We start from the raw sequence: 27,807 nt of genomic DNA on the forward strand, positions 1-27,807 counted from the left end.
GGGATAATAGCTTTGTATGCTGAATCATATGCATGTAGTGCCAGAATCTTGCAGCTAAAATATTTGCACCAAGGATATGAATACAGAAGACGCTGACAGAGTTCAAGACGCTGATCATACCGCCTGCAGTTTCATTTCCGATAGTTCCGCTATCATATTGTAATGTGTTGTGTGTTTGCACAGTGATAAAACATACATAATGGTCACTTGTTTTCCTTTGTACATCTCTGTTTCACATCTGACATAGTTGCGCCTGTAACCACTATTGTTATGTGAAACTCATAATACAAACACCATCACATGTTGCTTCCTCCCTGTGGGTGTGTGGAATACATAAAGCAAAATGCATTACAATTATTTTTTACAATCAGAGGGCCAAACTAGCTAACACATAAATAATGAAATAAAGTGGTTATTTCAAAACAAAATGACCCACGCAGGAAAATGACTTCTTTCGAGACATAAATGCATTCTGCAGAGGAGAAGTTCCAGGCTAACCTTATCACAGCTTCCAAACAACCCATGTGTGATTTTTTTGAACTGTGAGAAAGATTTTATCACTATCTCAACATATCATATATTAGACTAGAATATTGTGTGTCAGTTGAAAGAAATTTTATTCTTTGAAAATTCCAGGATGGAAACAAAATCTGGAGAGGTAACCAGAAATGTAAAAGCAGAGAAACCAGGTTAGCATACAAGCTACTCAAATATACAACCAACTGATAACTGAATGATTGGCTGCCATGGCAGTGTGGTTGCTCAGGGTGACAGGAGTGAGGGTGTGAAGATAAGTATGTAGCAACTGAGAGGAGATAAGATGTGTAAGGCAAGAAGGTAATGGGAGGGAAGACATGTGCCTCTCAATGATAGTAGCAAAATTAACACTGTGAAGGGACACATTTAAATAGAAAGAGAGAGCGAGATCAGTGTTGAAGTGCGTGCACAGAATCAGCTAAGTGATAAATCCATGCAATACACACATTTATTTATATACAAAATCCGATTTCAGAATTTTCCTTTGTGTGAGACCATGTGCAAAAGACTCGTATGCTGATTTGAAATTCTAGATCTGCGTATTTTACTGTTTACATCGCTTCTGTGTAATCTTTCACTAATTGAATCGGTACAAGTTAGTATTGTGAAGTTTAACATTAGCGAGTGGCACGATAAACTTGTGCTGTTATCATCAATTATAAGCTTAAACTTAATCGTGCTCGTTTACAATTTTTGAGAGTAGTATGCATATTCTCATTCAGAACAATCATTCTCAAATTTCATTGTACAATTACATGAGCAATAGGTTATTTTTGAACGTTACAAAATTATATTTTCGTAAGTTACTGATATAAGTCTTTTGCTTACGTAATTTATTTTGTAGCAAATCAGCATTTGTGGTTCGCAGTTCTGCCAAAGAATATATCACACCTGAATTTCATTGTATATCAACGCAAATAAATGTGCGTTTTCTAGACATTCTGGAAGCTACAATTATTCTTTGCACAAACTTAAGAGAAATCTGTAGTAAATCATTGTTAGCAATTTAGTTACTGTAGCAGATTTTCTAACGAACATATTGTGTTACATCTAGTTTCCCCATAAACAGGAGTAGCCCTATATATAGCCTGCATTTATTGTAAAGTAACTCTGTTTTTTAGTTTGTTAACAACTGTAATTAACCTCAAAACAATGTAGGAAACTAGTAATTTTTACAATACGTTTTTGTGTTGCCTTAATAGAAATCTTGCGTTGTGTATTTGCTTCAGTCCTATAGGGAATTAGCAACTTTTTTGCTCAATAGATTAAAAGGTAATCAGTGGGCTAAATTTAAAGTTATTTGTTCACTGCCTTGTAATACACTGCGTCAGCCAAAATGCAGCCCCACTCTGAATGCTGTTTTCGAACATGGGATGAGTTGGTTGACATTCGCACACAGCTGGAAATCTCCCTGACTATTGCTAAATGATTTGCAGCTGCTGCAATGGGTTTGTTGAAAGAGTTTGTGACAATCGTGTACCTGTGATATCTGTGCCAGAGGCATTTCATGTACTATCCTGTCCTGTAGATTCTGTCTCCTCTGCAGAAAGTACAGGATTTATCATTACTCATCCACTTGACTGCAAGTGGCATGTCAAAGGCAGATCTAGGCAACCTGTACAGAGTGGATGGGGATCAGGGAAGACTCGGTGTGTTGTACCAATCCTCCTAAGCTTGAGGTGCTGTCTTTCACTGAAACTTAAACTCAGTCTGAACCAGTGAGACACACATCATCTTTTCTGGGGACACCTGGTTTGTCCAGTGTCAGGAGGTGGCAAACGCAAAAGTGTAGAGGTCTATTAATTGTTGGCATTTCAAACGTATGGCAAATGACGGTGACCGTTAGGGAAATAGCAGTAAGGGACAGGAAAGGACACCAGGTGCAGTCAGTGTGTATGCCTGGAGCCTCATTCAACATGTTGAAGAGACTATTCCTGCAGCCGTTAAGGGGACAGGATGCAACCAACTGCAGATTGTGGCACTTGTTGGATCAAAAGATGCCTTTCGTCTGGGCTCAGATGTCATACCTGGGTCATTCCAGCGATTGGCAGAGAAGGTTGAGAAGACCAGGCTCACGCATGGAGTCTCAGTGACAGTCAAAATTTGCAGCAATGTCCCCAGAACTGGTCGTGGCCCTTTGGTTCTGAGGCAAGTGGAAGGACAACCAGAGACTTTCAAGATTATGTGACAAGCTAGGTTACGACTTCCTGGAAGTAGTATGTTTTGAATTAGGCAACATAAGAATTTTTTGGTTGGGTGAGACACTATTCAATCCAGATAATGATAGCTCTAGGAAACTCAGAAGTATGAGAGTAAGATCAAAAGTTATGCTTCTCACAGGTGTAAATATTAAAATCCTAAAGGTAAATTGTCAAAGCATTTGCAACAAATTGCCATAGTTTGAAGCGCTCATGAAAAGCAGTAAAGTGCATGTAATACTAGGTACAGATATCTCGTTAAAACCTGCAATTGATTGCAGTGAGATTTTTGGGGAAAATTTAAGTTTATATTGAAAGGACAGGCAAAAGGAAAATGGAGGTGGTGTATTTGTCGCAGTAGACAAGAAACTCGGATCCAGTGATATAAAAATTAAAGCTGCGTGTGAGATTGTTTAGGCAAGACTCTGTATCAGGGGTGGGCATAAAATGATAATTAGAGCCTTCTATCGCCCACCAGAATCATCTTTAGAGAAAACCTCAGTCCACTTGTACTAAGTTCCCCACTCTCATACTGTAATTGTCAATGGAGACTTTAATCATCCAACAATTAACTGGGAAAATCACAGTTTTGTTAGTGGTGAGCATCATATGACATCCTGTGAAACATTACTAAACGCCTTCTCTGAAAACCACGTAAAACAGGTAATTAGGAACCCCATTCATTATGTGGGAATATATTCGATCTAATGGCAACAAACAAACCTGATCTCTTTGAGGATATCTACATCAAAACAGGTATCAGTGGCCAAGGCTTTGTGGCAACAATGATTACCAAAGTATAAACAACAACTAAAACAAGCAGAAATATATATATGTTCATTAAACTAGTTAAAAAAAAAAAATCTGTAGTGTCATATCTCAATGAGGAACTTGTAATGTTCAGCACAGGGAGGAGCGTGTAGAGCAACTATAGCTCATGCACTGTATAGATATGCCTCCAGTAGAACAGTTCATAATGGGAGGGAACCTCTGTGATGTACAATCACTGTAAAGAAACATCATAGAAACAGAGATTATTGTATAGTAGGTGTAAAACAAGGCATAGGACTGAAGATAGATGATGAACAAAATGGGTTTAGCTATCAAGAGTGCAATGTGTGATGCTCTCAGTGACTACCATTGCAGAATATTGTCAAATGATCTTTCACAGAACCCAAAGAAATTCTGCTCATATGTAAATGCTATTAGTGGCACCAGATTTAGTGTCCAGTCCCTAACGAATAACATAGGAACTAAAATTGAGGGCTGCAAAGCAAAAGCTGAAATGCCAAATGCTGTTTTCAAATATTCCATTACTGAGGAAAATCCAGGAAAATTACCCCAATTTAATCCTCGTACCACTGAAAAAAAAACAAGTGAAATCAGTATTAGTGTTAGTGGTATCAAGAAACAGCTGAAATAGTTAAAATTGAACAAACCTTATGGGGCTTGATGGAATCCCTATCAGATTACATATTGAATTTGCAATTGATTAAGCCCCTCTTCTAACTATAATCCATCGTAGATCCCTCGAGCAAATAACTGCCCACTTCTTGAAGAAAAAAAAATTACACGTCACACCCATCTACAAGAAAGGTTACTAGAAGTCATCCACAAAACTACTGTCCAGTGTCCTTGATGTCCATTTGTTGTAGTCTTAAAACATATTCTGGGCTCAAGCATAATGAGATACCTTGAACAGAATGACCTCCTCAGTGCCAACTAGCATGGATTCCAAAAATACAGATCATCTGAAACACAGCTCACACTTTTCTCAATTGACATACTGAAGACTTTGTATTGGGGCAATCAAGTAGATGCTGTATTTCTTGATTTTGAAAAAAATATTTGACTCAGTACCACACTCATGCTCATTGTCAGAAGTGTGATCATAAGGGGTGTCAAGGGAAATTTGCTACTGGATTGAGGACTTTTTAGCGTGGAGGACACAGCATGTTATCTTGGATGAAGAGTCATCGTCAGATGTAGAAGTAACTTTGGATGTGTCCCAGGTGAGAGTGTTGGGACCCTTGCTGTTAATGTTGTATGTTAATGTTCTTGCAGAGCATATCAATCAGGCTTTTTGCAGATGATGCAGTTATCTGTAATGATGTACTATCTTAAAGAAGCTACATACATTTTCAGTCAGATCTTGATAAGCTTTCAAAGTGGTGCAAACATTGGCAACTTGTGTTAAATTTTGAGATATGTCAAATTGTGCACTTCAGAAAACAAAAAAATTCTGTATCCTATGAATATGATATCAATGAGTCTCTGTTGAAATTGGCCAACTCATACAAGCACCTGGGCATAACACTTAGTAGGGGGTATGAAATGGAATAATCGCATAGGTTCAGTCGTGGATAAGGCAGATGGTAGACTTTGGTTTATTGGTAGAATATTGGTCAAGTGCAGTCAATCTTCAAAGGAAATTGTTTACAAAGCACTCATGTGACTGGTTCTAGAATATTGCTCGAGTGTGTGGGACCCGTACCAAATAGGACTAACAGGGGATATTGAATGTGTAGAGAGCAGGACAGCACAAAGGCTCACAGATTTGTTTAATCTGTGGGAGAGTGTTACAGAGATACTGAAGGAACTGAAAATGATGTAAACTGTCCTGATAAAGTCTGTTAACTAAGTTTGAAGAACCAGCTTTAAATGATGACTGTAGGAATACGCTACAGTTCCCTATGCATCATTCTTCATTCCCCCCCCCCCCCCCCTTTCTGCACATGAATGGAACGGTAAGAAACCCTAATAACTGTTACAATGGGATGTACCCTCCACCATGGTGGTTTGCAGAGTATAGATGTAGATGTAATTGTAGGTGCCTATATGTTCACTATAAATTTCTTTACTTCCGTCTGTGATCACAAAATGTTAGGCCCACAGACTACTGGTTTCAGTCTGCAATGACCATCTTCAGATCTGCTTTAAAAACATACTATATAATAGAGCCATACTGTCTTAACATAATGGAGCCATAATGGCTACATTATGTTAGGATATGTATATAAAACAGATATTAATATAGTCATTGCTGACAAAAATTGGTTGTCTGATGATGTAACACTTTCTGGATCACAGTTTGATCCACATCCATGTTGTTGCTTGTGTATGAGCAGTTTCACAATGGCCATTCATTAGGTAGGCAGCTGGTTACTTGTTGTACCCACATTAAATACTACACAACTGCTATAGGACATGGAAACTTGTCACATATGCTACAGCACAGGACTGATTAGGGAATGTGTGTGAGTGGACTACAGTAGTTGTAATGGTGGTGGTGGTACTAGTAGTAGTAGTAGCAGTAGTATGAGGAGGAGGTGGTAGAAATTCATTGACGTCATCCTTTTTTTATGATAGTAAGGACAACCAATGCCCTAACATTCAGAACTTCAACATCTGCCCTAAAATCCACTTCATCTGGCCATTCACAATTCAAGCTACCTTCCTGAATATTGCCTTTCTGGTGGTTCCATAAAGACTCTTCCCATCTAGTTCAGTGAAAAGCTCCATCCATATCCAAAGCACCAACACCACCTTAATTTTGAAAAATATTTCTCATCTTAAATTTTAATCCCATCCCCTACAGCCTTGCAACACTGATATCCACTTTTCCAGTGCAGTAAATAAGATTCTGCTCTTAAATTCATAGATGCTTCTTCCATTGCTCACCGTATGCTAATTTTGATTTTTAGACTTTGCTTGACAACAAGACTGTAATTAGATGGGTGCTGATGCTCTTTCTACTTTTGTAATTTAATCAAACAATGGAAAATCCAGGATGGAATGTAACAATGTTATGAAAAGAAAAGTTGTACTAACCGTATAGGGGAGATGCTGAGTCGCCGATAAGCACAACAAAAGGATTCTTACAAATAAAACTTCTGGCCTATAAGGCCTTTGTCAGTAGAGACTGGGTGGGGGTAAGGAGGAGGGTAGGGGAAGGGACAGTAGGATACTGGTGGCGGACAGTGAAGTGGTGCTGGAGAGTGTGCAGGGACGAGGTAGAGAGAGGGAAAGGCAGCTGTGTGCAGTCGGGAGGTTAGACGGTGGGCAGGTGAGAGGGGGTAGAGGAGGAGAGAAGTAAAGAGACTGGGTGCAGTGGAGGAATGAGGGCTGTATGGTACGGGAACGGGAAAGGGGAGGTTGGATGGGCGAGGAAGTGACTAACAAAGGTTGAGGCCAGGGGGCTTACGGGCATGTAGGATATATTGCAGAAAAAGTACCCACCTGCGCAATTCAGAAAAGCTGGTGTTGGTGGGAAGGACCTATGTGGCACAGGCCGTGAAGCAGTCATTGAAATGAAGGATGTAGTGTCTGACAGCGTGCTCTGCAACCGAGTGGTCCACTTGTTTCTTGGCCACATTTGTCGGTGGCCATTCACGTGGACCGTCAGTTTGTTGGGTGTCATACCCGCATAGAATGCAGTGCAGTTGCAGCAGCTTAGCTTGTAGACCACATGGCTGGTTTCACAGATAGTCAGGGTTTCAACTACCTCTTGTTGTGCCCTGAAGTGAGAAATGCCCTGCTCACTATCCTTCCCATCCCTACCACAGTGGTATTCCACCATCCACCGAACCTTCACAATATATTTGTCCATCCCTACACAACCCCTGCTCCCAACCCCTTACCTCATGGCTCATACCCCTGTAATAGCCCTAGATGCAACACCTGTCCCTACATCCTCCCACCACCACCTACTCCAGTCCGATCACAAACATCACCTGTTTCCATTCCAGCAGTAAATAGCCCTCATTCCACCACCACATCCAGTCTTTTTACTTCTCTCCTTTCGTGTTACACCTCTCCCCTGCCCACTGTCTAACCTGCCAACTGCCCATAGCTGCTGTACCCTCTCTTCGTTCCTGCGCGCTCTCCAGCACCACTTCACTGTCTGCCATCCCTACCCTACTATCCCTCCCCCTCCCCCCCCCCCCCCCCCCTGCGGGTTCGGGGGTTAGAATAGGCCCGCAGTATTCCTGCCTGTCGTAAGAGGCGACTAAAAGGAGTCTCAAATGTTTCGGCCTTATGTGATGGTCCCCTCTCGGGTTTGACCTCCATCTTTCTAAATTATTCCGAAGAGCGAGCCAATTGGGGAAGGGCGCCTTATATGGTGCACTGTATCCGTCGTGCATTGAGACCTTTAGCCGGCTTTCTCGTCGTTGCAATGGTGTCCCGCTCGTTTTCGATCTCTTGGGCGATTACCACGCTGCACCTTGCAGTGTTTCTTTTAACTGCGACGACGACCTTGGACAGTTTTGCACCTAAGATCCAGCACGGTAGCCAGTCCGTTGTGGTGGGGCCGCCATGTACCCTCTTGGTTGTAGCCCCCTGACAACACAGGGATCGCTCTACTGATGCCTGCGCCGTTAACTCCCCACGTATGCCAAGGAGTAGATGCCCATCTCCTTGGGGCATCAGGACTCCCGGCAATGGCCGTCCTGCCAGGTGGCTATTGCTGCGGCTGGGTGGCGCCCGTGGGGAGGGCCCTTGGTCGGAGTAGGTGGCATCAGGGCGGATGACCCGCAATGAAGCGTGGTACATCATCTCTCGCTGGCGGCCAGCCGTCAGCAGTCTCTAAGCGTTCGAGGGCTCATTTTAAGGGTAATGTTTATGACCCCAAATCGTTCCCATCCCTGGCCACACCATGGGAGGAACGAAAGGCGTTGAATGAAAGTGAAACGTATTCGCCCAGATATCTTGTCTGTACCAGAGCTGATGGGGAATCTTTTATATCCGTGAAGCCTCAGTTCTTTGTCGAGCATTTAGAGGACAAGTTTGGGGAGGTGGAGGGCTTGTCAAAGATGCGATCCGGATCGGTGTTGATAAAAACGGCATCCTCCGCCCAGTCGCAGGCCTTGCTTGCTTGTACTAAGCTGGGGGATGTCTCCGTCACTATCACGCCCCATAAAAGTCTGAACATGGTCCAGGGCATTATCTTCCACAGGGATCTCCTTTTACAGTCCGATGACGAGATGCGCGCCAACTTGGAGCGCCGAGGTGTCCATTTCGTCCGGCGCGTCCACCGGGGTCCGAGGGATCGTCAAGTTGCCACCGGTGCCTTCATCTTGGCCTTCGAGGGTGACACGTTACCTGCGAAGGTCAAGGTGATGGTGTACCGTTGTGATGTCAAGCCGTATATCCCTCCCCCGATGCGGTGCTTCAAGTGTTAGAAGTTCGGCCACATGTCTTCACGGTGTGCTTCCGACCTCGTCTGTCGCGATTGCGGTCGCCCATCCCATCCTGATCATCCCTGTGCCCCGCCTCCGCTGTGTGTGAACTGTGGTGCGCACCATCCGCCTTGCTCGCCAGACTGTCCGATTCTGCAGAAGGAGCGGAAGATCATGGAAATAAAGACTCTCGACCGCCTGACGTACACTGAGGCGAAGCGGAAATATGATCGGCTTCACCCAGTGCGCATGACAGCTTCTTATGCCGCAACTGTCACTCCTACAATTCCATCCGCTCCAGTCAGCTTTCAGAGTCGAAGTCCCACACCTGCCCCCTTGATGGTGGGGGGCACTAAACCCCCTGTTGCTCCTGCTCCATCCACTTCAGGAGCAACTCCCCCCCAACCATCAGGGACATCAGTCCCACCTTCCCAGTCGGAGAAGCGTAAGACTTCTTCGGCTACTCTCGTACGGAAGGGGTCCCTTGGGGACCTCCCTTCACAAGTTCTGACCGATTCCAAAGCCGACAGCCGCAAGTGGCTCAAACAACCACCGGTCCCTGGTCGTCGGGACACACGGTCGTCGTCTGTCCCTGAGACTGACCCAGTGAAGCCCATGAAGCCTGAACCACCGAAGGCACAGCGCGACAAGCTGAAAAAGAAGAAAGTCCCCAAGACCAACGATATTGCGGTGGCACCCATACCACCGCTTCCTACAAGCTCTGCCTCTGAAGACGAGGTGGAGATTCTGGCGTCCGCTGAGGACCTCGCTCTTGCCGGTCCCTCGGACGCAATGGATGGCATTTGCACGGGTGCTCCATCGGAGGCAGCAGGTGACCCAGCGGCGTAATCTGCCTTCCCAGTCCCGTCACGCCTTTCCCAGCCATGGACACCACCATCCTCCAGTGGAACTGCAGCGGTTTCTTCCACCATCTAGCTGAGCTCCGCCAACTTATCAGCCTTCACCCTTTCTTCTGCATTGCTCTCCAGGAAAGTTGGTTTCCAGCAATGCGAACCCCCGCCCTCCGTGGCTATCGGGGTTATTATAAGAACCGAGCAGCTTATGAATGGGTGTCTGGTGGCGTCTGCATATATGTCCTTCACACTCTGCACAGCGAGTCTGTCCCTCTCCAGACGCCTTTAGAGGCTGTCGCTGTACGGGTGTGGACGCCACAGGCCGTTACCGTCTGCAGTCTTTACCTTCCACCGGATGGTGATGTCTCGCAGCATGTCCTGGCTGCACTGGTCGCCCAATTGCCGCCACCTTTCTTGCTATTGGGCGACTTCAACGCCCATAACCCTCTGTGGGGTGGGTCAGTGGCAACAGGTCGAGGCGCCATCGTTGAGCATTTACTGTCGCAGCTCGATCTCTCGCTGTTAAATGATGGTGCCTTCACACACTTCAGTGTGGCGCATGGCACCTACTCCGCCATTGACCTTTCAATCTGTAGCCATAGCCTCTTACCGTCTGTCCAATGGAGTGTGCATGACGACCTGTGTGGTAGTGACCACTTTCCGATATTTTTGTCACTACCACGGCGCCACTCTTCTGGGCGCCCTAGCAGATGGGCTATGAATAAGGCTGACTGGGACTTGTTCTCCTCCACTGCCGCTTTTGAGCCTCTCTCTACTGATGACATTGATGCGGTGGTTCAATCGGTCGCCACCGGCATCGTTACTGCCGCCGAATCAGCCATTCCCCGTTCCTCTGGGTCCCCTCGGCGGCGGACTGTGCCTTGGTGGTCGCCTGAGATCGCTGAAGCGATTAAAGATCGCCGGCGGGCGCTCCAGCGTCACAAGCGACATCCCTCCATCGACCACCTTATCGCCTTCAAATGGCTGCGTGCACGGGCCCGCCTCCTTATCCGCCAAGGCAAGAAGGAGTGCTGGGAGCGGTATGTGTCCACCATTGGCCTCAATGTCACTCCATCGCAGGTCTGGGCCAAGATTCGACGCGTCTACGGCTATCGGCCACCTGTCAGCGTCCCTGCGCTCTCACTGAATGGAGCAGTTTGTACTGACTCCGACGTCATTGCAAATCGCTTAGCAGAGCATTTTGCTATGAGTTCCGCTTCTGCGAATTACCCCCAGGCCTTCCGCTCCATTAAAGAGCGGATGGAACGTCGGAGCTTTTCGTTTCGCCCCAACCACCCAGAATCTTACAATGCTCCATTCAGTGAGTGGGAATTTCGCAGTGCCCTAGCTGCTTGCCCTGATACCGCTCCTGGGCCAGATGGCATCTACTGTCAGATGCTGAAACACCTTTCAGTGGACTGCCAGCGGCGCCTTCTCGATCTTTACAACCGTCTTTGGGTCGAGGGGGAGTTTCCGTCGCAATGGCAGGAAGGCGTTGTCATCCCCGTTTTGAAACCTGGAAAGAACCCTCTGGAGGTGGGCAGCTACCGTCCCATTAGCCTCACCAACGTTCTTTGCAAGTTGCTTGAACGGATGGTGAGCCGGCGCTTGAATTGGGTACTGGAGTCTCGGCGCCTTCTGGCTCCGTCTCAGGGTGGGTTCCGTAAAGGCCGCTCCGCCACCGACAATCTGGTGAGCCTGGAGTCGGCCATCCGTACTGCCTTTGCCCGCCGTCAGCACCTGGTCGCTGTCTTTTTCGACATGCGGAAGGCGTACGATACGACATGGCGTCATCACATCCTTTCTACGCTTCATGGATGGGGTCTTCGTGGTCCCCTGCCGATTTTTATCTGCAATTTTCTGTCGTGTCGTACCTTCCGCGTGCAAGTCGCGGCCTCGTATAGTTCCTCCCACGTCCAGGAGAACGGTGTGCCACAGGGTTCTGTTTTAAGTGTCTGTCTGTTTTTAATAGCCATTAACGGGCTTGCTGCAGCCGTGGGAACTTCTGTCTCCGCTTCCCTGTATGCTGACGACTTTTGCCTTTACTACAGCTCTACTGGCATTGCAGCTGTTGAACGTCAGCTACAGGGCGCTATCCGCAAGGCGCAGTCTTGGGCTGTAGCGCATGGGTTTCAGTTTTCGGCAGCCAAGACCTGCGTTATGCATTTCTGCCGGCGCCGAACAGTCCATCCTGAGCCGCGGCTTTATCTTGCCGACGAACTGCTTGCTGTGGTGGAGACCCACAGGTTTTTGGGGGTGGTTTTCGATGCCCGGTTGACTTGGCTGCCTCATATCCGGCAGCTCAAACAGGCGTGTTGGCGGCATCTCAATGCTCTGCGATGTTTGAGCCACACCTGCTGGGGCGCCGACCGCTCTACCCTGTTACGGCTCTACCAGGCGTTAATCCAGTCCCGCCTGGATTATGGGAGCCTGGCTTATGGCTCGGCCTCCCCATCTGCGTTACGGGTGCTGGACCCAATTCTCCACAGCGGGATACGCCTTGCCACTGGTGCTTTCCGCACCAGCCCTGTGGACAGCGTACTAGTGGTGGCAGGTGTACCTCCACTGCGGTTCCGACGCCAACGTTTGCTGGCCGCTTATGCTGCCCATGTTCTAAGCTCGCCCGGGCATCCTAACTATCGTCTCCTGTTCCCGCGATCGGTCGTCCGTCTGCCAGAACGTCGGCCCCGCTCTGGTTGTACAATAGCGGTCCGCGTCAAAGAGCTTCTCTGCGGGCTTGGGTTTTTCCCTGTTCCACCTCCTTTCCGGGCGCCTCTGCGTACACCCCCGTGGTGTGTTCCTCGCCCTTGCCTTCGGCTCGACTTGGCACAGGGCTCGAAGGACTTGGTCCCTCCAGAGGCCTTCCGCCGCCGCTTTTATTCCATCCTGGCCACGTATCAGGGCTCTGGAATTGTTTACACCGACGGTTCGATGGTTGCTGGTCGTGTCGGGTATGCGCTCACTCTAGGGGACCATTCCGAACAACGTTCCTTGCCGGCCGGCTGCAGCGTTTACACTGCTGAGCTGGTCGCCATCTTTCGAGCCCTAGAGTATATCCGCTCCTGCTCAGGTGAGTCCTTCGTTATCTGTAGCGATTCCCTGAGCAGTTTACGAGCTCTTGACCAGTGTTTTCCTCGTTCCCGTCTGGTGATGGCTATCCATGAGTCCCTGCATACTCTTGCGCGTTGCGGCCGCTCTGCGGTCTTCGTGTGGACCCCAGGCCATGTTGGGATCCCCGGCAACGAAAATGTTGACCGGCTGGCGAAAGAGGCGATTAGTGCACCATCTCTGGACGTTGGCCTCCCGGAGACAGATTTGCGAGCGTTCCTACGCCGCAAAATTCTGGACCTTTGGGACACTGAATGGCGCGCCCTGCCTTCACGCAACAAACTTCGGGCCATCAAGGGGCCTACCGGTGTGTGGCGCTCCTCCTTGCGGGTCTCTCGCAAGGAGTCTGTTGTCCTCTGCCGGCTGCGCATTGGGCACACGTGGCTGACGCACGGCCACTTATTGCGACGAGAGGACTCATCTTTATGTCGCTGCGGCTCCATTTTGACGGCGGTCCACATTGTATTGGACTGTCCACTTTTAGCTGTGCTCAGGCAGTCGTTCGCACTGCCTGACACGCTCCCTGCCCTTTTAACAGATGACTCGGCTATGGCTGACTTAGTTTTACGTTTTATTCGGGCAGGGGGCTTTTATCATTTAATCTGAGTGTTTCTGTTTTATGTTATTGTTTTGTTGATTCTGGCCTTTGGCCTATGCTTTTAAACAGGTTTTTTTAAACGTGTTTCTAAGTGGTTGGCTTTTCCTTTTTTTATTTCTATGGTCGGCCAACCACCGTCACACTCTGTGTGGTTTTAGTTCGTTTTGTCTTGTCTTTGTCTCAGTTTCTGTTGTTCTGTATCGTCTGTGTTCTATTCTGTTCCTTGTTTTTATTCTCTGTGGGTGTTCTTTGTATTTGGAAAAAGGGACCGATGACCGTAGCAGTCTGGTGCCTTTGATCCCCCAAACCAGCCAACCAACCAACCTCCCCCTCCCCATCCCAGCCTCCTCCTTACCCTCTCCCAGTTGACACTCCCATTACGCACTGGTGCTGCTGATCCTATATGGTGAGTAGCAACTTTACTTTTGTAATTTAGTAGTCTAGCATGGCTTTTAGGCCTCAGTGGCTCTTCCTGTGCCTTGTTAGGCACATAACTATATAAAGCATGTTAAACTGTACTCTTCAGTTTTGGTCCTCCATATCTGCAGCCCCAGTGATGTATGTTTGGTGGTTTCTTGTCTTGTTGGGAAGACTTTTGTTATTCTTGACTGCTGAATATATCTTAAGGAACATACAGTTCTGACACCTACTTATGTTTGTAAGTGTGTCTTGGCAGTACTGCATGTGTCACTGATTGAAGTTAAGTACTGGCCCGCAGTTCCGTCTCAGAATTGTAGGTTTCTCAATTCAGTTGTTCTTAATACATTTTTCATTTAACATCCCCACAAGTTACGGCTCTAAGTGTTAAAAGTAATTTTCAAATAAGACACTTTGAACATCATCACGCATATATCTGTTCATACCAACAGATATGGGTGCACCTTTCTCCCAATATGTCAAAATTGATCCTATTGTACCTGGATTGGGACACATATGAACCATGTTTTCAAGGTTTTTTAACATACCGTTCCAAATGTAGGGACCTATTAAAATAATCAACTTCACTGTTTTAACTTACAGGTTGCCATGAAAAAAGAATATGGAAAAAAATTCTCTCTCAAAGCACTCAGCATTTTAAAGTGAGCTAGCTTCAAGGCTTTACATATTCACGCCTAAGTTCTACACATTTTTCACAACTGTTGACTTGTAAGTGGGGTCGGTTGTAGAATTCTGCATTCTTGCTGTTTAGGAAATGGTCCGCCTCAGAAATCACATTCTCACTGTTTTCTGGATGCCTGCCAAGGAGGGAGGTTACAAAGTGTCGTGCTCCATGTGCCACTAATGTTCGCTACACCACTGCCTCAGAAGCAATAGTGTCAGTGTATCCCATGCAGAATGGGCTGAGGGTTGGCATGGAGCAAAAACATTGCTGTGAACGATTTCCTGTTGTGTGTCACTTCATTCTTTGTCATTTGGGCTTGTTTGACCAACCTGGAAGCGCCTGTGTCAATTAACTACAGTGTCATTTGATAGTGCACTGTTGTTGTACACTTCCACTGATTCATCACAGATAGTTTGTACTATGCCCTTTGAAATGCAGAAAACAAGGTACTCCGTAATACTCTGTCAGTGGGCTGAGCCCTTTCATTTTGGTTCCTCTAGCAGCATCCTACAGTACCATTGTGTGGAGATTTAAGTGTGTACCAGGACTGCCCATAAGTACCTGCAAATGTACAAAAAATTGCATTGTGTGGATTATTGTCAAACAGTTTACTGGTCTGATCAGCAGTTGTACCTAAAGACACTAAATTCATTACACTGGAAGCTAATCAGGTTCACCTCAAGATTGGCCCCAACTCCAGTTAGTTTCCTGCATCTGTGGAGCCAACATTTCTGTCAGACAGTAGTGTGGCAGTCACTCATCCTCAGACGTGTTTCTGTTTCTATGCTTGTGTACTTGTTGTTCCTCAGTTCTCATGTATGTGAAGGCAATGTTCAAGTCTGGGGCTTGCAGCTGCTGTTATGAATTTGTCGGCCACATTGACTATTCCGGCTTCTAGGCTGTTGACATACCTGCAATCCTTCCCCCCCCCCCCCCTTAAAATGATGCAGCCAATTGCTGGGAAGCTTACAAGAAGTGGATTCAGCAACACTTCCTCGCTTTTTGTGTCACTGATGCTAATATGGGTAATGTTTTGTTTCCCTTCAGATTTACCAATTGTTGTGCCTGTTAGCTCCCTCCTGGAACCGACATCACTTTTTTAAATGAAGTGTGTAATTTGTTACCTAATTATCACCATAAACACACGCATGCCCGTCGTACTGGGCTTGGTTGACCAAACTCCATAGCCTCAGTCACAAATGTCAGGTTGTTAGTAATGTCCTTTGTGATCCCTATGCTGATCCTATCATTTGTGACATTATCATTTGATTGTCTCCCTACAACGTGAAGTGTTAGATATTGACCAATCTTTTGAGATGTTTCATGCTGCTTGTGATCACATTGAGGCTTGGTGTGATGTTGCTGTGGTTGCTCCTGTTCCGTAGTCAGGTGTAATTTAGTTCTCAGGGCGAGGACAACATGGCAGTAGCAGAAATGCGGCCTCTGTGCTGTGCTGGACAACAACATGCCAAACAGTAACAACTACAACACCACTCAGCACTCCCATCTTGCCCATACTGCCTCATGTAACATGACAGGGAAGCATGCCCTAAGTGCTGAGTGACCTGTAACAATTGCAGTAAAAAGCTACATACAGCATCTGTGTGTTGTTCCCAGCCTTCTGCTGCAGGTATGGACATGGATGTTAGTTATGTGTGTCCTGTGCTTACGCATACTAACAAACTGTTCATTGAAGTGCAAGTGATGGACAAAGTGCTCCAGCTTCAAGCAGACACGGGTGAAGCTGTGTCATTGCTGAATTCACAAACTAATTTGGATTTAGGGCCTTCAGCATTGTCTCCTGTTACTTGACATTTAGTGAGTTACAGCAAGCAGCATATTCCAATTTTGGGTCAATTTACAGCTCCTACTGTGTATAAATTTACAGTTCATTCCTTGAGTTTTTTGACAGTGGATGACATCAGCGTCTACTGACACCAGCAATTTGTTTGGTCTGGATGCTTTCAGTGCTTGTGGGCTTTTTTGTTGTTGATGCAATGCACCTCATTTCAGACCAAGTCCCTTACCAGCAGTTAGGTTCTGTGAGTTCTGAGTTCTCATCTCTTTTTTTTTATGGTTAGGTTGTGGCACTAAATTTATGACCCACATTACTCTGAGACCTACAGTGCGGCCACATTTCTTCCGTGCATGCACTGTTCCAGTGGCCTTGAATGATCAAGTGAAATCCATGTTGGACAGACTGATGGAGGGCCATCTAGCCTGTTATGTCAAGCGAGTAGCCTACCCCCCTCGTGATTGTTAAAAAACATAACCGTCAGCTTCGCCTTTGTGGCAACATTAAAGTGATGTTTAACACACAATCTATCATTGACACCTACCTTTTGCCCCATCAGGATAAGTTGTTGGCCAAACTTTTCGGGGCCAATTTTTTCCAAAACTGATTTATTCGAAGCCTATTTGCCAGTTCTATTGGATGAGGATTTGAAATGGTTCCTTATAATTAACACACCCTTCAGATTGTACGAATGTCAGCGCCTCCCATTTGGCGCCGCAGCAATTTTTCAGCGTTTATTTGGAACAATTGAGTATGTCAGTTCTGCAATGGCTCAGCTACATTAATGAATCATTGTGATGGGGGCACTCATGGACAAACACTTATGCAACTTACACTCATCGTTCATGGTGTTGCCATCACTTGTGTATTTGGGGTTTGAAGTTTCTCGGGGTCGTATAAAGCCTTCGTGTTGTCATGTCGCAGCTGCCATGGCTCTGCCTTGTCCTTCAAATGTCAAAGAAATGCAAGAGTTTTTATGGATAATTGTCTACTGTCATAAATTCACTCTGTGTGCAGCCCTATTAGCCCATCCTCTCCACTATTTACTCCACAAGGACTTTCGTTTTTCAGTGGACGCCAACCTGGGAGTGCGTGTTCTCCTTTTGAAATCTAAATTACATTCTGCTCATTGTTTGGATACCTTCTATTCTGTCCGCTACCTGGTGTTGGCCACAGATGCCTCCCAGTATGGCTTTGGTGCCAGTCTTGCACATCGCAATGAGGATAGTTCTGAGTATTTGATAACTTAAGCATCAGAAACGCTTAACTCTGCTCAGCAGTGCTGCTCCCAAGTTGAAAAGGAAGCACTCAAAAAGTCTCGTGTATTCTTGTACGGGTCTATGTTCCACCGTATTATGGGCACAAGCCGTGGTTTCATTGTTTAATCATCCTGCTTCTCTGCCCAACAAGATAGCACATCATCTCCAGTGTTGGGCCTTGTTTCTGTCTCACTACAACTGTGAAATACATTTTTGGTCTACCGTGCAGCATGCAAACTCTAATGCACTCTCAAGGCTTTCGATGGGGCCAGATCCTACTTTTGATCAGGATGAGCTCCTTTATTTTCACTTAGATGTTTAAGCACAATGTACAGTGGGTTTTCTATTACAGGCCCTGGATCACGCCTGCTGTTGCTGCCAATCCGATTGTGTGCCAGGTTGTTCACCTGGTCAGCATATGTGACCGGACAGGTATTTTGACATCACTATTTTTTCCTCCATCACCACCACCTTTCAATGTCTAATGTTGTTGTTCTCTTAGCTACATATGGGCTGTTGCTCAGGGTTGCGATCCCAGGAGCCCTCCGGTTGGATGTGCCTCAGCTACTACATCAGGCACATTGGGGGGAGAGGGGGGGGGGAGCTGTCTCATGTACCAGTTCATTGGTCTGTTGGCATGTGTTTTGGCCTGGCATCAATGGTGACACTATGCATATAGTTTTGGCTTTCTCTCAGTGTGCTTCACAAGAGGCAGCACCACAGGCATCACTATTTCTTTATCCCACCCTACAGTGTCTGTGGGAATGCATCCATGGTGATTTTGCTAAATTCTTAAATTCTTCCTCACTTCTTAGTGGTTGTTGCTTTTCAATGCCTTCTCTAAACTTCGATACATTGCCCACTGTCAAATTTTTTCTGTAAAAGGATTGCCATATACACTTGTGACTGATAATGGTCCACAGTTTGTGTCTCAGACCTTTCTCAATTTTTTTGGCTGTTACAGCATTCGTGACATGACCACTGCTCCTTTTCACTCCCCAATCTAATGGTGAGGTGAAAGTCTCATCCACATACTCAACATTCAGACAGAGAAGTACACTGTGGATTCTTTCACAGATGAAGCCTTCACTCTCTTCTTGAGTTCCTACAGATTAACGCTGTTGGGGATTCGTAGTCCAGCTGAGATACTCCATGTCACCAATCCTGCAACCTCCTCCACCTGGTCGTGCCACTCCACCAACGTACATCGATGCGGCCCTTGTCGCAGTGCACTCCTGGCTCCGTGGGTGTTTGACTGCTGACTGAAATGGATCCTGGACACAGTCCAAAGCTACCGTAGCTGCTGCCTCTGTATGGTGCACACCAGTGATGGTCTGGTGGTGCACCATCATGATCAACTGCGTCTTCTCATGGTGGTGAAAGCCATGAGACTGCTGCCTCCACCTGCTCTCTGGGCCTGTCCAGCTCACTACTGCGGGTGCAGACCCATCTTCCTTGTGGATTTTGCCACCTCCTGTCTCTCCTGTGGGTCTAGCAACATACCTCCAGCTGCCAGCCCTTCCTCCGAGGCACTGCCTCTGCCAGATCCATCAACATCGGCATCCCTTGTACCTCCGGCTGAGCAGCCAATGCCTTCGCTGTCAGCTCAGTCGTGCTATGTTGAGATTCCTGATATTGAGATGCTTTCTGCATCCTTGTCACCTGTCCTGTCTTCTGGTACTTCGTGAAGGGAGGGGATTGTGGGGGGGGGGGGGTGTTGGCAGCTGCTGCTTGTGTCCACTTCCACCCCTACTCACCAGTTCTGGTCCATAATCTCCTTCCGCTGCAGCCGCGATCACTTACAGCGCCTGACACAAATTCCGTGGATGTGTCAACAACAGTCATGATGCCCACATCAGAGGAGGGCCCTTTCACCAGGGCGTGGGCAGAGGGGGGGAGGGGGGGTGCTATAACTGTGTACATCATATCATACTTGGATATGCATTGTGAGTGTGGCTCCCAGCACGCTACACTCAAATGCTCCACCGTCGGCATCTGCATAGGCCCGACACTAGTTGCTGCCCACAAATTGTGCACACAGCACAGCACTGCACCAAATATGCCATCTGCCAGAGCTCTTCCGTACATAAGGACAGCAAGGCAGGTGCTTGTCATCAGATGTGTTGTAATGCTGATTGTACTGTTTCTATCCTTGTTCTTCATGGCTGCAATATTGCTTGTATCTTACAATACAACAGAAATAACAGTTGAGGGTGCACCAGTGATTTTTTTTTTTTTTTTCATCAGTCTTCTGACTGATTCGATGTGGCCCATCACAAATTCTTGTCTTGTGCCAACCTCTTCATCTCAGGTAGCTGTTGCATCCTAAGTTTATTAGATGTATTCCAATCTCTCTGTTCCCCTACAACTTATACACTCTACACTTTCAGAAAGAAGGTACTAGAGGTCTCCTTCTAGTACAATGGAAGTGTTAACATATGTCCTCCATCATGCCCCATCTTCTCAGTTTCAATATCCTTCTGCAGCACCACATCTCAGACACTTCGATTCTCTTCTTTTCTGGTTTTCCCATAATTTGATTCAGTGCCATACAATGCTATGCTCCAAACTAAGGTTCTCAGAAGTTTCTTCCTCAGATTATGGCCAATATTTGATACTAGGAGACTTCTCTTGGACAGGAATACCCTCCTTGCCCTTGAGAATCTGCTTTTCATTCCTACTTATTTGTCCATCATGGGATATTTTGCTTCCAAGGTAGAATGCTTTCTTAACTTCTGTCTACTTCATAGTATTGAATTTTGATGCTAAGTTTTTTTATGTTCTCATTTCTGCTACTTCTCATTACTTTTGTTGTTCTTCAGGTTACTCTCAGTTCATATTCTGTACTCATTAGACTGTTCATTCCAAACAACATGTCCTGTTATTCTTCTTCACTTTCATTGAGGATAGCAATGGCATCAGCTAATCTTATCATTGGTATCTTTCCACCCTGAATTTTAATCCAACTCTTGAACCTTTCATTTATTTCTTCCACTGCTTCTTCAATGTGCAACTTATACCATAGGGGGAAGACTACCTCCCTGCCTTACACTATTTTTAATCTGGGCACTTCTTTCTTGGTCTTCAGTTCTAACTGTTCTTTCTTGGTTCTTGCACATATTTTGTAGTACCGTCTTCCCCTTTAGCTTACTCACAATTTTCTTCAAATTTAGAACATCTTGAACCATTTTATATTGTTGAGAGCTTTCTCCACGTTGACAAATCCTGTGTACATGTCTTGATTTCTCCCTTAGTCTTACTTTCTTTAGCAATCACAGCTGCAGAACTGCCTCTCTGGTGCTGTTACCATTCTGAAATCCAGACTGCCTGTCATCTAACTGTTTTTCAATTTTATTTTCATTCTTATGTATATTATTTGTGTCAGCAACTTTTATCCATGAGCTGTTAAGTTGATTGTGTAATGGTTCTCATGCTTATCTGCCCTTGGTATCTTTGGGATTGTGCAGATGATGATTTTTGAAACTCTGATGGTATATCTCCAGAAGCACAGATTGTGCGCACCAACTTGAATAGTTGCTTAGTGGCTACTGAGCCCAATGATTTTAGAAATTCCAAAGGAGTATTATCTGTTACTTTTGCCTTATTTAATTGCAAGCCTTCCAAAGATCTGTTAAATTCTGACTCTAATACTGGATCCTCCAGTCGAATGGCTCCACCACCTTGCAGGAATTGCTCCTCCTCCTGTTCAAACAGGAAAAGAACAAAACTGGAGCAGAAAAAAATGCATTCTATCATGGGCAATAACTCTACCCACAATGACTAAGGTAAAGATAAAGTTTCCTTAGAACATTGGAGAAACTAACATCCACTGATGAAGAAGCAGGTTGCAACTATGGAGGGGTAAGACATCCCATACCCCTCGGTTGGAAAAGAGTTTCAGACTCTTTATCCCCTCATCAGGATGAGAATTGGCCCGTCTGGAAGTTCTCGATTAGCTTGAGGTCGGGAATGGGCAAATCACAGATTAACCTGGCAGAACAGGGATACATCGAAGAAGAAAAAAAGTCAATATGATGCGGGGAAGAACAGACTATTCAACAAATGCTTCAGTGTTGACTGTGTCCAGCTACCTGCACAGAAGATGATCTTCACCAGGCAACGGAAAATGCACTGGGAGTGACCAAATTGTGGCCAAAGATTATATAAACTGTGTTGATCCATCAACAATTGTATGAACTGTGTTTTATATGTGTTCCTGACACGACAATAATAATGATACGGGATCCCCCACATCTTCCGTATTGACTCCCATTTCTTTCTCAGTCACATCATAAGACAAGTCTTCCCCCTCTTAGAGGTCTTCTTCATACTGTTTTTACCTATCTGGACTCTCTTTCAATTGCACTCTTTATGTAGGTGCCCTTACTTTTAATTTCACTCAAGGTTGTTTTGACTTTTCTGTATGCTGAATCATCCCTTCCCATAATCATTTCTTTTTTGATTTCTTCAGATTTTCTCTTCAGCCACTTCGCCTTGGCTTCTCTGTATTTCCTATTTATTTCAATCCTAAGTGACATAGTTCTGAATTTTCCTGCAGATTTTTGTATTTATCATGTTTCATTGATCTGTTGAAGTGTTTTTTTCTGTTGCCCAAGGATTATTCACAGTTACCTTCCTCGTACCTGTGTTCGTCCATCCAACTTCTGCAAATTGTCCTTTTTAGAGATATTCATTCCTCTTAAACTGAAATGTGTACTGTAGTAGTCATTATTGCAGTATCTATAGTGTTAGGAAACTACAATCACATTTGTTCATTCCTCAATACTTCATTATTCCACTTCTTTGTGCAATGATTCTTCCAGTCAGATCTCTTAAGCATACTTTTCAATACTAATTTGTGATCACACCTGGGTATGTTTCAATATCCATTACACGATTTTGAAATTTCCGTCTGGCCATGATGTAATCCAGGTGGGAGCTTCCCATGTCTCAAGGTCTTTTCCATGTGTACACTCTTCTCTTGTGCTCTTTGAACAGTGTATTTGCTATTACAAGCTGACATTTATTGAAGAACTCTATTGGTGTTTTCTTCTCTCATTGCTACTACCATGCCCATATTCTCCCATAGGTCTCTCTTCTATTCCCTGCCCTACTATTGGTTTCAAACAACCGTGGTTATTAGATTTTCATTTCCCTTTGTGTACTGAATTACACATTTTCAGTAACCTCCTGTGTTCTTTTTGTGACATCGGGATGTGTACTGAACTATTTGACATCAGGATGTGTACTGAATTATTGCTGTTGGCATTGTCTTGCTATCACCTCTCTTGAGAACTACTGTCACTGAATTGTTGACAGTAACTCACTCTCTACCTTACTTTCCTATTCATAATGAATCCTCCTCCAGTTATACCATTTTTTTGGTTCTTTTGATATTAGCCTATACGAGTCTTTCCATTCCATTTCATTTTCACCACCCCTGCTAAATATAGACTGAGGCTTTGACTGAGTGATCGGTAGGGGGTAGAGATCATGGATGGATGGGCAACCTACCAAGTACTGGTCAGTGAGCATAAAATGTTTATCACATATTCTAGCCTCGGAAGTAGATGTATTATGTGATCAAACCACATCAGTCTTGAGTTTTCAATTAGTTTTAGGAACCCTGAAGTTAAGGTTACTGATATTGTGTGATTTACTTGATATTTGCAGGGTGATCTTGCAAGCCCATTTATATTTTTTTTATAAGCATTGCTTCAGTTATTATGGCAGTACACTCTAATGTTTGACAGGTAAACTGGAGATTGTGGCTGTTGAGTGGAGGTGCATGCCATTTCCATGTTGTAATAATTTAAAAGTTGATGGCTGAGAAGATTCAATATATATATTCTCGGCCTACTGTCAGGCAGTACAGTGGCCTTTACAGTTGAGAAATAGTATATGTTTTAGTCTATAGCTGCAGTTTTTATTGCGGTTTTGGTACACGGTACCACCCTCAGAGCAGCCCCTGCCATGCAGTTGTCACACTCGCTTCTTTAATAACTATTGAACATGGTGACCAAATGCCAGCGGGTGGCCTGAGCGTGGTACTCTGTACCAAAACCGGTACCAGCTGGCAAAGTAAAAATTTGCAACTATAGAGAAAAACATATATTATTCAATATATAAACAGTAAATACTGGACTGAGGATTTTACCTTGGTGGAGTCCTTAAAATATCCATTGTGCACCTACTGTATCGATGCTCAACTGTGAAGGTATGCCCAGAAAGTGTGAAGCATTCTATAGACACCTGTGATGAAGGTTTATGGAACTCTCGAATGTAGAGTTTATGTCCTAGTGTAGGAATGTGTACATCATCGTATGCAGTTGTGATTCCAAAGGAGACTGTGGTGAAAAGGCTCCACGTGTAGCAACATAGCTAACAGGTCAGTTGTAACCAGGCCTTTTTCCTTTGTTCTGTGAACCATATTATTGGGAATGGCTCTGGAGACCAAACTTGATGTCTAGAAAACGTTGTAGTGTCTTTGGTGATAAATGTATGACCATAGGGGTACAAATGTTGTCAGCCTTTGGAGCAATGATAAATATTTGCGTCATTGCCAGCAGAACTTTCCTCATAGTGGCATTGAATGAAATTGCTTGAGGCCGCAGCGGATGGACATCACTGTTGTGGGCCGAACATGAGATTTAGAATGATATTAATACCTTCAGCTGCTAACGGGCATTGATATGTATCAACAGGGACAGGTGAAAATGTGTGCCCTGGCCGGGACTCGAACCCAGGATCTCCTGCTTAAATGGCAGACGCTCTATCAATCTGAGCCACCGAGGGCACAGAGGACATGTCTGAAAGAACAGACACCATATCCATATGAGTATAGAGTTCTGGCAAAACCGGCCATAACCTTCTTCTTCTGTGCGGATGCACACATATTTCCCTAACTCTTATGGAAATTGGTAAGAATGTCTTCCACAAGTAATAGAATTATGTATTAATACCTTCAGCTGCTAACGGGCATTGATATGTATCAACAGGGACAGGTGAAAATGTGTGCCCTGGCCGGGACTCGAACCCGGGATCTCCTACTTACATGGCAGACGCTCTATCCATCTGAGCCTCCCCGGTTAGTCTGACAAACAGGTTCCAGGCACTATCTGTGGATGACAATGGCCCTCAGTCAGATACAGTCACTTGTCCTATTTAAGAGAAAACCTCTCAGCCTGAAAGGTCTGGACAGTCACAGAGGGTAGACAAACAAAAATTATGCGAAGCGAAATGTAGTGTGAGGAGGGCTATGCGAGAGGCGTTCAATGAATTCAAAAGTAAACTTCTATGTACTGACTTGGCAGAAAATCCTAAGAAATTTTGGTCTTATGTCAAAGCGGTAGGTGGATCAAAACAAAATGTCCAGACACTCTGTGACCAAAATGGTACTGAAACAGAGGATGACAGACTAAAGGCCAAAATACTGAATGTCTTTTTCCAAAGCTGTTTCACAGAGGAAGACTGCACTGTAGTTCCTTCTCTAGATTGTCGCACATATGACAAAATGGTAGATATCGAAACAGACGACAGAGGGATAGAGAAACAATTAAAATCGCTCAAAAGAGGAAAGGCCGCTGGACCTGATGGGATACCAGTTCGATTTTACACAGAGTACGCGAAGGAACTTGCCCCCCTTCTTGCAGCGGTGTACCATGGGTCTCTAGAAGAGCATAGCATCTCAAAGGATTGGAAAAGGGCACAGGTCATCCTCGTTTTCAAGAAGGAATGTTGAACAGATGTGCAGAACTATAGACCTATATCTCTAACGTCAATCAGTTGTAGAATTGTGGAACATGTATTATGTTAGAGTATAATGACATTTCTGGAGATTTGAAATCTACTCTGTAGGAATCAGCATGGGTTTCAAAAAAGACGGTCACGTGAAACCCAGCTCGCGCTATTCGTCCACGAGACTCAGAGGACCATAGTCACGGGTTCCCAGGTGGATGCCGTGTTTCTTGACTTCCGCAAGGCGTTCGATACTGTTCCCCACAGTCGTTTAATGAACAAAGTAAGAGCATATGGACTATCAGACAAATTGTGTGATTGGATTGAAGAGTTGCTAGGTAACAGAACGCAGCATGTCATTCTCAATGGAGAGAAGTCTTCCGAAGTAAGAGTGATTTCAGGTGTGCCTCAGGGGAGTGTCATAGGACCGTTGCTATTCACAATATACATAAATGACCTTGTGGATGACATCAGAAGTTCACTGAGGCTTTTTGCAGATGATGCTGTGGTGTATCGAGAGGTTGTAACAATGGAAAATTGTACTGAAATGCAGGAGGATCTGCAGCGAATTGACGCATGGTGCAGGGAATGGCAATTGAATCTCAATGTAGACAAGTGTAATGTGCTGCGAATACATAGAAAGATAGATCCCTTATCATTTAGCTACAAAATAGCAGGTCAGCAACTGGAAGCAGTTAATTCCATAAATTATCTGGGAGTACGCATTAGGAGTGATTTAAAATGGAATGATCATATAAAGTTGATTGTCGGTAAAGCAGATGCCAGACTGAGATTCATTGGAAGAATCCTAAGGAAATGCAATCCGAAAACAAAGGAAGTAGGTTACAGTACGCTTGTTCGCCCACTGCTTGAATACTGCTCAGCAGTGTGGGATCCGTACCAGATAGGGTTGATAGAAGAGATAGAGAAGATCCAACGGAGAGCAGCACGCTTCGTTACAGGATCATTTAGTAATCTCGAAAGCGTTACGGAGATGATAGATAAACTCCAGTGGAAGACTCTGCAGGAGAGATGCTCAGTAGCTCGGTACAGGCTTTTGTTAAAGTTTCAAGAACATACCTTCACCGAAGAGTCAAGCAGCATATTGCTCCCTCCTAAGTATGTCTCACGAAGAGACCATGAAGATAAAATCGGAGAGATTAGAGCCCACACAGAAGCATACTGACAATCCTTCTTTCCACGGACAATACGAGACTGGAATAGAAGGGAGAACCGATAGAGGTACTCAAAGTACCCTCCGCCACACACTGTCAGGTGGCTTGCGGAGTATGGATGTAGATGTAGGATTATTGGTAGCTGGGAGCTCCAGTATTAGGCATGTTATAAGTCCTCTTAGGAACTTGGCTACCAAGGAAGGAAGAAAGCCAGTGTGCATTCTGTGTGCATACCAGGTGGAGTCATTCCAGATGTGAAATGGGTCCTTCTAGATGCCATGAAAAGCACAGGTGCAGCCAACTGCGGGTGGTGGCTCATATCAGTACCAATGGTGTGTGTTGCTTTGGATCTGGATAGATTCTGTCTGGTTATGGGCGGCTGTCAGAAGTGCTAAAGGCTGCCGGTCTTGCTTGCGAGATGAAGAAAGAAGAGTTCACCATTTGCAGCGTAGTCAAGAGGACCAATTGCGGACCTCTGGTACAGAGCCAAGTCGACGGTCTGACTCAGATGGTACTGCGACCATTTAGTCTGCAGATTCCTTGACTTGTGGTGGGGTTTTCAGTTCTGCCATATAGGTCAAGAGTCCATTATATGCAAGAGGTGGTTACACAGGTTGCGGGGGCTGTGTGGCATGGACTGGGCAGTTTTTTTAGGTTGGGGTTTCGGGGAAACACAGGAAGGGCTTCAGCTTCAGCGGGTGCAGGTCAAACACAGGAAGCATGTAGATCTAGGAACCTTTGATATAGCAGCTGTAAATTGCTGTAGCTGTGTTGGGAAAGTACCATAGTTCACACAGGAAGCATGTAGATGTAGGAACCTTTGATATAGCAGCTGTAAACTGCCTTAGCTGTGTTGGGAAAGTACCATAGTTCCATGCACTAATAGATAGCACTGATGCTCCAATTGTTATAGGCACTGAAAGCTGGCTAAAGCATGAGATAAGTTCAGCCAAAGTTTTTGTGAAGAACCTGATGATGTTCAGAAGGGATAGGCTAAACGTAGTTGACAGTGGTGGGTTTGTTGCTGTTAGAAGTGGTTTATTTTATAGTGGAATTGAAGTAGATGGTTTCTGTGAGTTAGTATGGGTAGAGGACATTCTTGGGAACCAGAATAAAACAATAGTCAGATCCTTTTACTGACCTACCAACTTAGATGGTAGAATTGCTGGAAGATTCAAAGAAAACTTTAATCTATTTTCAAACTCATACCCAACTCATACCATTATAGCTGGTGCTGACTTCCATTTACCCTCAGTATGTTGGTG

The 27,807-nt window shown here is 45.1% G+C and overlaps 1 non-coding gene across 1 annotated transcript; it reads right to left on the minus strand.

Moving 5' to 3' along the window:
* Positions 1-24,351: 24,351 nt before the first annotated feature.
* Trnak-uuu (transfer RNA lysine (anticodon UUU)) lies at positions 24,352-24,426 on the minus strand. Its single transcript has one exon. It is a non-coding gene; the product is annotated as a tRNA-Lys (tRNA).
* Between the last annotated feature and the right edge of the window lie 3,381 nt (positions 24,427-27,807).

The sequence above is a fragment of the Schistocerca nitens genome, chromosome 9, assembly GCF_023898315.1.
Source record: "Schistocerca nitens isolate TAMUIC-IGC-003100 chromosome 9, iqSchNite1.1, whole genome shotgun sequence".
Lineage (NCBI taxonomy): Eukaryota > Metazoa > Arthropoda > Insecta > Orthoptera > Acrididae > Schistocerca > Schistocerca nitens.